Source organism: Chiloscyllium punctatum, chromosome 18 (genome assembly GCF_047496795.1).
Source record: "Chiloscyllium punctatum isolate Juve2018m chromosome 18, sChiPun1.3, whole genome shotgun sequence".
NCBI classification, from domain to species: Eukaryota; Metazoa; Chordata; class Chondrichthyes; order Orectolobiformes; family Hemiscylliidae; genus Chiloscyllium; species Chiloscyllium punctatum.
Window position 1 is genome coordinate 99,036,796 of NC_092756.1, and position 13,475 is coordinate 99,050,270.

The window sequence follows — 13,475 nt, forward strand, 5'->3', positions numbered from 1 at the left end:
GTGTTAATATGATCAGCATCGTGTGTCATGACCATTCCTGGTCCATTTATGTTGTCTGTTTTTGTCACAGTCCTGTGTCTTAGTTTGAATCTATCTCATGCCTGGTCTCCCTGGCCCTTCAATACTAACATGTTTGCAGTAATGGAGAGCAGGTAAAGGAGTTTTCGTGATGAACCAGGACAGGGAAATGTCAACAAATTTTATTATCGATTGTCACTTTGCTGAGGAAGGAAATTCACTCGATCCTTTTTTTAAAATATGTACAGAATTACACTCCAGCACACGAAACAACGCGACACATCACACACCAGGGGAATCTTCAGCTGCTCTCACCTCCTGGTCTCCCACTCAGGCGATAATCACCTGCCCCCAATGGGGGATGGCAAACCCCACGGGCTGCTGTAATCTGGGGCACACTCCCTGAAGGGGCAGTGGCTGCGGACTCAGTTGGAACTGTCCAGGTTTGTAGGTCTTCTGTGGGAAGAGCAGGAGATGTGAGGTGAATTGAGAGTGCTTTCAAGGAGCTAGCACACACTAAATGGGCAAATGGGCTCCTTACATGCTGCTGGATTTTACCAACAGTGTGGGGTTCCTGAGGGGAATCTGAGCTGACTGCTCCCTTCCCGGCCTGGAGGATGTTTAAATCTCATCAGCTGCTCAGGGAAGGGTTGTCACAAACATTAGGAATTTTAATCTTTAATGTCCTGTGTTTTTTTTTTGAGGAATATCTCCTCTATCCAAATGAATTGCAGCACACGTCTCCCGAATCAATATCACTGAGGACATGGCACAGAGAGAGACCATTCAGCCCATCAAATCCATGCTGCTGTTCATTCTGTTTCTCACCCCCATCCCACTGCCCCTCACCCCTGTCAGGATATTTGTGTGTTTCTCTGAGGTCCCCTTAACTAATCCAGAAAACTCCTCAGGTCTGAATATTTAAGATTCCCTCTCCAAAGCGGCTGAAACTCCACAATGAGGCGTCACGATTAAGTTATGAATCACAAGTCAGACAAGTACACTGAGTGTCGGGGTTTGAGACGGCAGTAACAGACATTGTTCACAGGTTGGTCATCTGCACACTCTTTGTTTCTGATCTTCCTCTTCTGTCTTTCCTGACCTTTTCCAATCCTGTGCCTTCCTGCTCAGTTCTCCGGGGACACCCAGGTTTGACCGAAGGCCAGTTGGACATCAGCGTTACAGATGAGCATTACTGGGTCTTCTGTCAGAGCTGCACAACTCTTTAACTGGGCAGTGATCTCCATCGCACACATCTGCAACAGAACGTCCTCTTAGAGAAACAATAACTCCCCGCATCTTCTCAACATGAGCCAGTGCTGAGTAATAACTCCCCAGTCGATGCACCCCTGCCTCCTCCCTTTCACCCTCTTGATTACGCTGCTGAGGCTCTTAGCCTCCAAGAGCCAGTATAAGATTCTAGGCTATTCGACCATGTGGGGAAGCACAAACGACTACTTCACAGAGGAACTTGTACACATCCACTCCTGTGCAGACACCTGTATTCTCTTACACATGGAATCCCTGCAGTGTGGAAACAGGCCATTTGGCCCATTGAGTCAGCACTCTCCCTCAAGAGCCTCCCACTCAGACACACCGCCCTACCCTATCCCTGTAATCCTGCATTTCCCATAGTTAACCCACTTAGCCTGCATATCCCTGGACACTATGAGCAATTTCCTATGGCCAATCCACCCTAGGCTGCACATCTTTGGACTGTAGGAGGCAACCAGAGCACCCAGAGGAAACCCAAAAAGACATGGGGAAAATGTGCAAACTCCACACAGTCACCCGAGGCTGGGATCGAACCTGGGTCCTTGCACTGTGAGGCAGCAGTATTAACTACTGAGCCACCCATATGGTACTGACTATATGTACCCAGACAGCTCCACACACACACACACACACACTGTGCGCAGATGCAGAACCCACTCCCATTGCAGTGGGGACTGGCTGATACTGATGTTTTCCTGTTCTGAGCCCGGGATACTGTCCTGGGTCAGGTTGCTGACGGAGAATTTTACCGTCCAGAGGTCTCACTGACACCGAAACCCAAGCAGCTGGTAAAGCTGATGCCAGGACCCACTCAGTACTAACCCGCCTGAACAGCCAAGAGAGGGAAATCTCACCATCACCGTCTTCCAATCGCCCAGCGCTTGGTGCTGCCAATCCTGTGCCAAGGAATCCCCACGCCTTGCCAGGTCAGGGGTGGTGCCCTCTTTGACCCCACCCCGTCGGGTATACTCAGAGCTCCAGATGCCCCGCAGTAACCCAGAGGCTCTGCCGACTGAGTAATGATGGGGTTTCAATGTTTCCCGGTACCAGCCATAGGCTGTGAGATGGTCACTGTGAGAGGAGCCATCCTCCAGCCAAAACAGGCCACATGTGTCTCTCACACTCTGACACACAGCAGCTCCTTCTGTCACCCACCTCCGTCCCACATGCCCGCTGCTGTATTTGTAGTTCAGGAATCTGCAGCAGACTATAAGCAGCACCTCCAGCTTGAGAGAGAGACAGAGACAGAGACACTCACACACACACTCACACGCACGCGCACACACGCAGACAGACACACTCTCACTCACACACACACACACAGACAGACACAGACACACACACACACACTCACACACCCACACTCTCACTCAGACACACACACACACAACACATACACACACAGACAGACACACACACACGCAGACTGACACACTCTCACACACACAGACAGACATACAGACACACGCACACACACACACAGACAGACACAAACTCACTCAGACACACACACACTCTCACTCAGACACACACACACAGACACACACACAATCACACACACACACAGATACACACACACACGCAGACAGACACACACACAGACATACACACACACACGCAGACACGCACACACACGCAGACAGACAGACACACACACACGCAGAGAGACACACACACACAGACATACACACACACGCAGACAGACACGCACACACATGCAGACAGACAGACAGACACACACACATGCAGACACACACACACACACTCTCATTCAGACACACACACACGCAGACAGACACACACACACACTCTCTCACTCAGACACACACACACATGCAGACACACACACAGATACACACACAGACAGACACACTCTCACTCAGACACATACACACACGCAGACACACACACAGATACACACACAGACAGACACACACACGCAGACAGACAGACACATACAGACACACACACACATGCAGACAGACACACACACACACAGACATACACACACACACGCAGACAGACACACACACACACACACATACATACACACACATACACACAGACACACACACACAGACACACACACACATACAGACACACACACAGACACACACGCAGACATACACACACGCAGACATACACACACGCAGACAGACACACATACACACATACACACACACACACACACAGACACACACACACAGGCACACACAAACACACACATAGACGCACACACAAACACACACATAGACACACACACATACACACAGACACACACACACATACACATACACACACGCAGACAGACACACACACACACACAGAGACACACACACAGACACACACACAATCTCTGGACTTTCATTTCTCAGTCACTGATGATATGTGGAATGTTGATGTGTGTCTACGGACGGGGACTGGGCTCTGACCAGAACAGGAGTAGGAGCAGGGAATCTCTGGCACTGTCAAAGGAAACAGGATTCAAAACACTTGCATTTATATAGCACCTGTACCTCAATGGCTGAAAAGTTTTCTGTTATTCACAGAATGAAACAAAGAACAAAAATAGAGTCATAAGGCACAGAAACAGACCCTTTGGTCCGACCCATCCATGCCAATGTGTTGCTGGGATTTATTACCCATCCCTAATTGCCCAGAGGCTGTGGGTCTGGAGTCACATATAGGCGAGACCAGGTAATGATGGCAGATTTCTCTCCCAAAGAGCATTAATGAACTAGATGGGATTTTACAACAATTGACAATGGACTCCTGGTCGTTACCAGATTACTAATTCCAGATCTTTATTGAATTCAATGTCCACTATCAGCAATGGCAGGATTTGAGCCAGGCCCCCCCAAACATTTCCTGGGTGTCTGGATTAATAGTCTAGTCATACTACTCAGACACCACCTTCTGACGATGTGAATGTTGATCAATCACTGCACATTCATTCCTTCTGACTTCTCCTGTCTGTGGGGGTCAGTTGAGGATACAGTTGTGTTGACTAGTGACACCTTCTGGGGTTAACTAGCCACCAAACACCAATTGCTCCTGGGATCAACTGTGAGAGTGACGTACAGGAGACTGTGCACTGTGTGTGTGCAACCCAAACCTGAAAATACAACAGCATCCCAACTCCGGATCCATGTCCCAACTCCAGACCTATGTCCCAATACCGGATCCATGTCTCAACTCCGGATCCACATCCCAACACCAGATCCATGTCCCAACACCGATCCAGATCCCAACACTGGATCCATATCCCAACACCAGATCCATGTCCCAACACTGGATCCATATCCCAACACCTGATCCACATCCCAACTCCGGATCCATGTCCCAACTCCGGATCCACATCCCAACACCAGATCCATGTCCCAACACCGATCCACATCCCAACGCTGGATCCATATCCCAACACCAGATCTATGTCCCAACACTGGATCCATATCCCAACACCTGATCCACATCCCAACACCAGATCCATGTCCCAACACCGATCCACATCCCAACGCTGGATCCATATCCCAACACCAGATCCATGTCCCAACACCGATCCACATCCCAACACCAGATCCATGTCCCAACACCGATCCACATCCCAACGCGGGGTCCACATCCCAATGCTGGATCCATGTCCCAACACTAGATCCATATCCCAACACCTGATCCACATCCCAACTCCGGATCCACATCCCAACACTGGAACCATTCCCCAACACCAGAGCCATGTCTCGACACCAGATCCACATCCCAATACAGGATTCATATCCCAACTCTGGATCCATGTCCCAACACCAGATCCATGTCTCAACACTGGATCCACTTCCCAACAAAAGATCCATGTCCCGACACCTGATCCATGTCCAAACACCAGATCCATATCCCATCAGATCCACATCCCACCATCGGATCCACATCCCAACACCAGATCCATATCCCTAGACTCAAAACAGCTCTATACCTCACGAAGAGAACAATCTCTGTGTGTGTGTCTGTGTGTGTGAGTGTGTGTGTGTGTGTGTGTGTGTGTGTGTGTGTGAGACTGTGTGAGTGTGTGTGTGTCTGTGTGTGTGAGTGTGTGTGTGTGTGTGTGTGCCTGTGTGTGTGTCTGTGTGTGTGAGTGTGTGTGTGTCTGTGTCTGTGTGTGTGTGTCTGTGTGTGTGTCTGTGTGTTTATGTGTGTGTGTGTGTGTGTGTGTCTGTGTGTGTGTGTGTCTGGGTGTGTGTCTGTCTAACAACATTTTTAATGGCTTTGAATGATTACCTAGACTGAGCTAACCTGCTTGATTGGCGCCCCATCCACCATCAGCAGCCCCATCTATGCCTGTCTCTTTGTTGGCTACGTAGAACAGTCAATCTTTCGTAATTACACCGGCACCACTCCCTACCTCTTCCTCCGCTACATTGATAACTGCATTGGCGCCACCTCGTGCTCCCGCGAGGAGGTTGAACAATTCATCAACTTCACCAACACATTCCACCCTGACCTTAAATTTACCTGGTCCATCTCTGACACCTCCCTCCCCTTCCTGGACCTCTCCTTCTCCATTAATGACGACTGACTTGATACCAACATTTTTTACAAACCCACCAACTCCCACAGCTACCTGGATTACACCTCTTCCCACCCTACCTCTTGCAAAAATGCCATCCCGTATTCCCAATTCCTCCGCCTCCGCCGTATCTGCTCCCAGGAGGACCAGTTCCACCATAGAACACACCAGATGGCCTCCTTCTTTAGAGACCGCAATTTCCCTTCCCACATGGTTAAAGGTGCCCTCCAACGCATCTCGTCCACATCCCGCACCTCCGCCCTCAGACCCCACCCCTCCAACCGTAACAAGGACAGAACGCCCCTGGGTGCTCACCTTCCACCCTACCAACCTTTGCATTAACCAAATCATCCGTCGACATTTCCGCCACCTCCAAACAGACCCCACCACCAGGGATATATTTCACTCCCCACCCCTTTCCATCTTCCGCAAAGACCGTTCCCTCCGTGACTACCTGGTCAGGTCCACACCCCCATACAACCCACCCTCCCATCCTGGCACCTTCCCCTGCCACCGCAGGAACTATAAAACCTGCGCCCACACCTCCTCCCTCACCTCCATCCAAGGCCCCAAAGGAGCCTTCCATATCCATCAAAGTTTTACCTGCACATCCACTAATATCATTTATTGTATCCGTTGCTCCCGATGTGGTCTCCTCTACATTGGGGAGACTGGGCGCCTCCTAGCAGAGCGCTTTAGGGAACACCTCTGGGACACCCGCACCAATCAACCACACCGCCCCGTGGCCCAACATTTCAACTCCCCCTCCCACTCTGCCGAGGACATGGAAGAAGAACGCCTCATCTTCCGCCTCGGAACACTTCAACCCCAGGGCATCAATGTGGGTTTCACCAGTTTCCTCATTTCCCCCTCCCCCACCTCACTGCAGTTCTAACTTTTCAGCTCAGCACCATCCCATGACTTGTCCTACCTGCATATCTTCCTTTCCACCTATCCACTCCACCCTTCTATCTGACCTATCACCTCCATCCCCCCCCCCCACTCACCTATTGTACTCTATTGTACTCCCCACCCCCACCCCCTCTCATTTATCTCTCCACTCTGCAGACACCCTGCCTCTATTCCTGATGAAGGGCTTTTGCACGAAACGTCGATTTTCCTGCTCCTTGGATGCTGCCTGACCTGCTGTGCTTTTCCAGCACCACTCTAATCTAGACTCTGGTTTCCAGCATCTGCAATCCTTGAGTATACCTAGCAGCAGTGTTTCTATTCTCAAGACATTCACTAAGCACAAACAACACCTTCCAAACCCATGACCACTTCCATCTTGAAGGACAAGGGCAGCAGATACATGGGAACACCACCCTCTGCAAGTTCCCCTCCAAACCACTCACCATCCTGACTTGGAAATATATCATCGTTCCTTCACAGTCATTGGGTCAAAATCCTGGAATTCCCTCCCTCAGGGCATTGTCGGTCTACCCACAGCACATGGACTGCAGCGGTTCAAGAAGGGAGCTCACCCCCACCTTCTCAAGGGGCAACTAGGGTCGGGGCAGTAACTGCTGGACCAGTCAGCAATCCCATATCCCCATGAAAAAATGTTTCTCTCTCTTTGCAGAGATCGTTGTTCTAATGTTTAAACAAGGGATTTACAGTGTGAGCAGGTGTGTAGGTTAGGACACTGTGAAGATAGCAGTTGACTAACTAACTAAATAACTAACTAATCCACTTCATTTGGAAACAGGCAATAACTTCAGATCAACAAGAATCCCATCAGTCACATGATCCTATTCTCAATAACTTTCTGCCCATATCACAAGTTCATGTTCTGGGTAAATGTACAGAACTGCACCCACACAGTTGCCACAGTGTAATCTGGCCTGAGACAGGGTTAATTGCATTCCTAGTCTGTAAATAAAAAATGAGGAACAGATAATGCTACTGCTCAAGTGACCTCAGTGCTGATATCGGCAATGAAACCAAAACAAAATACGATGGAGGCTGGAAATCTGCAATAAAAACAGGAAGGGCTGGAGAAACTCAGCAGGTCTGGAAGCATCTGTGGAGAGAGAAACAGAGTTAATGAACTGCAGAAGAGTTCTGAAGAATCATTGAACTCAAAACACTAACTCCATTAACATCTCTTCTCAGATGATGAAAACAATAAATGCTGAGGATCACAGCGGGGTCAGAGAGCATCCATGGAGAGAGAAAGCATCTACATTGGGTAGCTAGCTGTCTCTCCATAGACGCTGCCTGACCCACTGTGATCCCCAGCATTTATTGTTTTCAGTACAGATTCCAGCAACTGCAGTAATCTGCGCCTGGACAGATGCTGAAAAGTGTGGTGCTGGAAAAGCGCAGCAGGTCAGGCAGCATCCAAGGAGCAGGAGAATCGATGTTTTGGACATAAGCCCTTCTTCAGGAATGAGACTGATGTGCAAAGAGGGCTAAGATAAAAGGTGGGGGGAGGGGGGATAAATTCCTGAAGAAGGGCTTTTCCAGCAACACATTTTTTTAAGCTCTGATCTCCAGCATCTGCAGTCCTCACTTTCTCCTAGATATTCACAGGGGGCAGGATCCTGAGCATTCCCTTTTCAAAGGGAGCGATGAGAAAGCAGAGATTGTAGTTGTCAATGCTTGTCGCCTGCCCAGTGAGAAACACATGTTGTATATGGAGCTGATATGTGATCCGACACCACTCCAGTAACTCAGAGTCTGGGGTTCGAATCCCATAGTCCAGTTAATTAACTAAATCTGGGATTCTATATCTAGTGTCAGTGACGTGAAACTACCTTATTGATTTATTTTTCTACTTGTTACTGAGGAGGACTGTAATGTTTAACTTCCAACTTTATTTCTTTATTTTTCTACTTTGCACGTAAGATTTCATAGCTCAGTAGCTTTGTACCTTAGATGACACCAGAAATGGTAACATGGAACATGGAACAGTTCAGCACAGCAACAGGCCCTTCAGCCCACCATGTTGTGCCAAATACGATGCCAAAATAAACTCACCCCTTCTGTCTGCCCTTGGTCTATATCCTTCCATTTCTTGCATATTCATGTGCTTATCTAAAAGTCCCTGAAATACCCCGATCGAAACCTGCCTCCACCACCCATCCCTGGCAGTCTGTGCCAGACTTCTACCTCTCTCTGTGTAAAAAAACTTGTCCTTCACATCTCCTTTGAACTTTCTCCCTCTCACCTTAAATGCATGTCCCCTACTTTTAGACATTTCAACTTCTGGCCACCAGCTCGATCTATGCATCTCATTATTTTATAAACAAGTCTGTCCTTAGCTTCCACCACTCCAGAGAGAACAACCCGAGTTTTTCTAGCTTCTCCTTATAGCTCATACCCTCTAATCCAGGCAGCATCCTGGGAAACCTGATTCTGGATTAGTGGTGCTGGAAGAGCACAGCAGTTCAGGCAGCATCCAAGTAGCTTTGAAATTGACGTTTCGGGCAAAAGCCCTTCATCAGGAATAAAGGCAGTGAGCCTGAAGGGTGGAGAGATAAGCGAGAGGAGGATGGGGGTGGGGAGAAAGTAGCATAGAGTACAATGGGTGAGTGGGGGAGGGGATGAAGGTGATAGGTCAGGGAGGAGAGGGTGGAGTGGATAGGTGGAAAAGGAGATAGGCAGGTAGGACAAGTCCGGACAAGTCATGGGGACAGTGCTGAGCTGGACGTTTGGAACTAGGGTGAGGTGGGGGAAGGGGAAATGAGGAAACTGTTCTTCTGCACCCTCTCCAAAACCTCCACATCCTTCCTATAATGTGGCGACCAGAATTGAACGCAATACTCTAAAGTGCAGCCTAACCAAACTCTTATAATTTCACTGTACTCATATACTTCTGTACTTGAGTACATACGATAATAAAATCTAATTCTAATTCCAATTGAGTATTGTTTAAACCCATCTGGTTCACTAAGGCCCTTTAGGGAAGGAAATCTGTCATCCTTACCTGGTCTGACCTACATGTGTCTCCAGACCCACAGCGATGTGTTAGCTTTTTAACTGTCGTCTGAAATGTCTAGTTACTGCTCAAGGAGATTAATCAAAACCTCTATCATACAGGGGCACGTTGTGAATGAAGCTGTAAGGAATCTACAAGGGGATATAGATCAGCTGAGAGAGTGAGTGGCAGGTGGGGTTTAAGGTCGGAAAGTGTGAGGTTATGTAATTTGATGAGAAGAATCAAAAGGCAGACCGTTAAATGGAGAGAGACTTCAAATAAACAGTGCGACACAGAAGGTCTGGGGGACGGATGGAGGGGTTCCACATGAAACACAAAACATTGTCATGCAGGTGTGGCAAATACTTTAAAATGCAGATAGAGTTTTGGCCTTCATTGCCAGGAGGTTGAAGATTATACACAGAGAAGTCTGGTTACAACTGCACAGGGTATTGGAAGGCTATGCCTACATTAGTGCAGACAGTTTTGATCTCAGTATTTCGGGACATATTGACATTGGAGACAGTTCAAAAGAGATCCACCGGGCTGGGATGGAGGAGTTCACTTATCAAGAATGGTTAAACAAGTTCAGCCTTTATTCATTGGGGTTTAGAAGGGGGAGGGGTGATCTTATTGAAACAAGATTCTGAGGGGGCTTGGTAGGGTTGATGTTGAGAAGGGGGGGGGGGGAATCTCAAAGTCAGGGACAGAGTTGCAGAATAAGGGCACACTCATTTTAAACCGTGAAAGAGTGGAATTCCTTCTTTCAGACGGGGGTGAGTGTGTGGAATTGTCGACCCTGCAAGATTCTGGAAGCTAGATCACCATAAGTATTTAAAGAGGGAGATAGATGTTTGAAGGGAATTGAGGACTATAATGAGCAGGTATGAGAGGAGTTGAGGCCTGGAGCAGGACAGTCTGACCTTGTTAGATAGTAGCACAGGCCTGCAGGGCTGAATGGCCTACTCCTGCTCCTATTTCTAACGTTCTTCTTATTCACAATTTCCTTAAGGATAGTTCTGGGTGGGCAATAAATGCTGGCTGAGTCTCTCTGGGAGTTAAGCAGTGGTGAGTGTACCAGCTGTGAATTACAGTTGCCCAGACTGTGTAAGGGAGTCTTTGTTTTTGACTGAAACTAGTGTCAGTGTCAAAAACACCAGTGACCCACACAAAGTGGCCATGGTGATGTCCAACAACAGTTAAACAGAAACCCAGAGAGTACTCACCTGGTTCAATAGTGCTCCGTTCAGGCTGTTTGGTAGGAACGGAGATGTTCAGTGACTCCGTAGGTGTCATGGGTTCTCCCGATGGTCCTGCGCCTATCCACCCTCAGAATCGGGTGCTGCTGTTTGTGGGATCACACTCTGTACAAATCGGTTACGTTGCGATCCCCCACCCCAACATAATTCGAAAAACCTTTGACAACATTCTTTATTTCTGAAAAAGACACACCATTACAGTCCTAACTATCAAAGCAACATCCTTGGCTGTCTTGAATCAGACTGTTTTAACTTTCAAATACTATCCTTTAACCTGAGGCTCCCTCCTGATACACAGGCAACTATTTGACAACAGGGTCTGTACAGAACCACTGCTCCTCCTGAAGGGTCATTACAGACGTAACGTCCTCACTCACCCACAAAACACTTGCTGAGATGCCAGCGGACAGCCCTCTGGCCCAGTCCGGGTCCCATTACCTCATTGACACCCCCAGGGTTGCACTGACAGCAGGTGGGACATCAAACCAATGCCTGGTTTGTCAGGAGGGCGTGAAGGAAGCAGTGGGACAAGGGAAACTATTGGGGGTGCCCTGGCAAATATTTCTCATTTCTGCTTGTGGGAGCTTGCTATGTATTCCTTAAAATTGACTACACTTTTCAAAAGGTATTTAACTGTTAGGAATAGGAGAGGTGAGGTCACCCTGTTAGGAGTCTTTTACAGGCCTCCTAATAGTCCTAGAATCGTTGAAGAAAGGATTGCGAAGATGATTCAGGAGAAGAGTGACAGTAATAGGGTGGTTGTTATGGGGGACTTTAACTTTCCTGATATTGATTGGGAAAGCTATAGCTCAAGTTCGTTAGATGGGTCAGTGTTTGTCCAATGTGTGCAGGAGAGTTTCCTGACACAATATGTAGATAAGCCAACAAGAGGTGAGGCCATACTGGATTTGGTTCTGGGTAACGAACCAGGCCAGGTATTAGAACTAGAGGTAGGTGAGCACTTTGGGGACAGTGACCACAATTCGGTGATTTTTACTCTAGTGATGGAGAGGGATAAGTGTGTACTACAGGGCAAGAGTTATAGCTGGGGGCAGGGAAATTATGATGCAGTGAGGCATGACTTAGGATGTGTGGATTGGAAAAGTAGATTCCAAGGCAAGAGCGTAATTGATATGTGGAACTTGTTCAAGGAGCAACTATTGAGTGTCCTTGATAAGTACGTACCTATCAGGCAGGGAGGAAAGGGTCGTGTGAGGGAGCCGTGGTTTAATAAGGAATTGGAATCCCTTGTTAAATGGAAGAGGGCGGCCTTTGTAAAGATGAGGCGTGAAGGTTCAATAGGGGCGATTGAGAGTTATAAGGTAGCCAGGAAGGACCTGAAGAGAGAGCTAAGAGCAGCAAGGAGGGGACATGAAAAGTCCTTAGTTGGTAGGATTAGGGAAAACCCTAAGGTTTTCTATAGGTATGTTAGGAATAAAAGAATGACTAGGATAGGAGTAGGTCCAATCAAGGATAGTAATGGGAAGTTGCGTGTGGAGGCTGAAGAGATTGGGGAGGCACTGAATGAATACTTTTTGTCAGTATTCACTCAGGAACAGGACATTGTTGTCGATATGAATACTGAGGCACGAATAAGTAGAATGGATGGCTTTGAGATATGTAGAGAAGAGGTGTTGGAAATTCTGGCAAGGGTGAAAATAGATAAGTCCCCTGGGCCTGATGGCATTTATCCTAGGATTCTCTGGGAAGCAAGGGAGGAGATTGCAGAGCCATTGGCCTTGATTTTTGTGTCCTCTTTGTCTACAGGAGTAGTACCAGAAGACTGGAGGCTAGCAAACGTGGTTCCCTTGTTCAAGAAGGGGAGTAGGGATAATCCTAGTAACTATAGGCCGGTGAGTCTCACTTCTGTTGTGGGCAAAGTCTTAGAGAGAATTGTAAGGGATAGGATTTATGCACATCTGGATAAGAATAATGTGATCAAGGATAGTCAGCATGGTTTTGTGAAGGGCAGGTCGTGCCTCACAAACCTTATTGAATTCTTTGAGAAGGTGACTAAGGAGGTAGATGAGGGGAAAGCGGTAGATGTGGTGTATATGGATTTTAGTAAGGCGTTTGATAAGGTCCCCCATGGTAGGCTACTGCAGAAAATACAGAGATATGGCATTGAGGGTGAGTTGGAGGTTTGGATTAGGAATTGGCTGGCTGGAAGACAGAGGGTAGTAGTTGATGGCAAAGGTTCATCTTGGAGTGCCGTCACTAGCGGTGTTCCGCAAGGATCTGTTTTGGGACCATTGCTGTTTGTCATTTTTATAAATGACCTGGAGGAAGGGTTAGACGGTTGGGTGAGCAAGTTTGCGGATGATACGAAAGTCGGAGGAGTTGTAAACTGTGAGGAAGGATGTGGCAGGTTACAGCGGGATATAGAGAAGCTGCAGAGCTGGGCAGAAAAGTGGCAAATGGAGTTCAATGTGGGTAAGTGTGA